The following is a 2467-nucleotide window of genomic DNA, read 5'->3' as shown; positions in this document are numbered from 1 at the left end:
GCATCCATGGCAGATCCAATTTCTGGAAGAATCGTGCACATCTGAACTTCAATTCTTCATCCATTCAATCATACAAGCACTGTAGAGGAGCTGTTTGAGCTTTGCAAGCCTTGAATCCACAAAATTCCAGTTCTGCATTTTAGCAAGGTTCCAAATCGACCTCTTTAATTCTTGAAATTATTATGTGATTGTTGTAGATCTTGCATTGCTGAGTAAACTGAGCTTCGAATCGTTAGTTTTCATGAAGGATTGAGTTAGTTATGCTGATTTGAAGATTCACATGTGAAATTTGTTTGCTTCGATTTGTTCATGTTAGTTAGAATTAGGATAAATCGTGTATGGATTGTGGATGTATGTTGCAAGATCTACACGATGATATGCTTGATTTTAATTTCTGTGCACTTTTGTTCTTGAGCATGGTACTGTATATGATGAAATTGATGAAGATGATAGGGTTTGCGTTTCCAGATTTGTTTTGATCTTCCAAAATCATTTCCAGCGCGTTTGCATGTGTTTGTGAGAAGCTTGTTTCTGATTGGTGCATGAGTTTTCCATGCTAGCTTGTGATTGGCCAGGCGTTGTTGACTGGTGTTGACTGTGCCAGCGCATAAATGAAACGGCTGCGTTTCATGCAGCCTGGCGCGCTTATTCAAATTGTGTTTGCATTCGATTCCCCGCGGTAGCAATATTCAAATGCCATGTTGATTTATTTGTTTTCCCTCCATATTCATGTACATGCTTCATATGCATTTTTTTATTTTTTCATCCACTTCAAAAATTCATATTAAATTGAAAATACATCCAAAAAATATGAGGATTTTTGCATCATGTTGCATTTTGTGTCTATTATTTTTTGGTTATTTTTTCATGAATTGTGCACGGCTGGAAATTAATTTGCCCTAGGGTTTGTGAACATGTATGCCTTTTATACCTTGCCTTGCTTCTCCATTTGTGAAATGCTGAGATTTAATCCAATGCCTATGAAATTTGACATTTTGAAACTACACTCTTGGCTGGACATTTTGGTGTTGAGTTTGCATTTTTACCATTTGTGGTTTCTGTTTTATGATCATGTGAATGTAGGTGTGACGATTTGTATCACACCTTTGCTTGTCCAACTTGATTAATTGATTTACCATGCCAAATGAATTCCAATGGATGTGATTTTTTGTATGATGCTTCATGTGGATATTGTAAATGTTCATGATTTGTCTTGGAATTTTTGGATTGATTGAGATTTTTATTTCTGGATTGCCATGTGTGAGCTTTTGAATAGTCTTAGTTTTCATTTGATCATGAAATGCTTGTGGTTTATCTAATGGATGTGAAATTTTACACATTGTTCCTAGACATGTTGAAGATTGTTTTGGCTTTGAATTGAGGTTTTTACCATGTTTCACTTCTGTTTTAGGCTTGTGCTAAGTTGATGTGTCATTTGGTGTCATATTTGAGCTTGTTTTGATTTCCCTGCCTTATACAATTTGATTACCATGCCTAATCATGTCCAATTGCTCTAATTTTTGGTGTGTTGATCATGTTGTTTGTTCTGTTCATCCATGAATTTTCTTCGGATTATTTGAATCATTTTTGAATTTATGTGCATTTGTTCATGCTGATGTCTCAATGTGCTCACAACTTGCACACCTTGTCATGTTTAGTTTGTGAAATGCATTTGGTAAATGATATTGATGTGAGACCCTTTGGATTGTTTCAAGATATGTTTGAAGTTGATTCATGTTAATTTTCAGCTTCTGTTTTGAATTTTTTCCTCATCTTTAACCCTAGGCTTTGACCTAGTGGTTTGCCTCTCATGTTTGAAGCTTTGTTTCAGGTTACACATTCAAGTTACACAATTGATGATGCCTCATCTTGAGAGCATTTGATATTTGCTTTTGATTAATAATGTGTGTTTTGTAGGTTGATGTTGACTCTCTTGAGTTTGACTTTTGGCTTACACATTGTGTATATTGGTTATCTGTTCCATTAACTGTTGGTTATTTGTCTGTATAGTTGTACTGATTTGTTTGATGTTTCCACAGGTACATTAGTTGCTTAAGTTCATTTTGAACTTGCTTTTGCTTGGTTGCTTAACCACTTAGGTATAACCTCTCTTCTTCATGTAGTCTGGAAGACCTGTCCTGTTATTTGGGCAGGCACCTGTCTGAAGTCCTCCTTAAGAGGCAATGCTTGTGATTGTTTACTTTTTGTGCCAAGCAGGAAAAGTCCTCTTATGAGGCAATTGGTAGATAAAAGAGATGTGTAGTCCATCTCCTACTATTCAGTGTGTCATCCCTTTGCTCACATAACATGTTGATGCATTGTGGATATTACCCCAAGATCCTATAGAGTCAAATCATTTGTGGAGAAGAGTTCCAACTTTCTGAACTCCCACACCTTCTATTATTCAATGCTCTCCCTGACCAGGGATAAGAGCTATGAGGCACACCCCTCATCTCCATTTCATCTG

Source organism: Lathyrus oleraceus, chromosome 7 (genome assembly GCF_024323335.1).
Source record: "Lathyrus oleraceus cultivar Zhongwan6 chromosome 7, CAAS_Psat_ZW6_1.0, whole genome shotgun sequence".
Taxonomy (NCBI): Eukaryota; Viridiplantae; Streptophyta; class Magnoliopsida; order Fabales; family Fabaceae; genus Lathyrus; species Lathyrus oleraceus.
Note: the sequence above shows the minus strand (reverse complement) of the source record.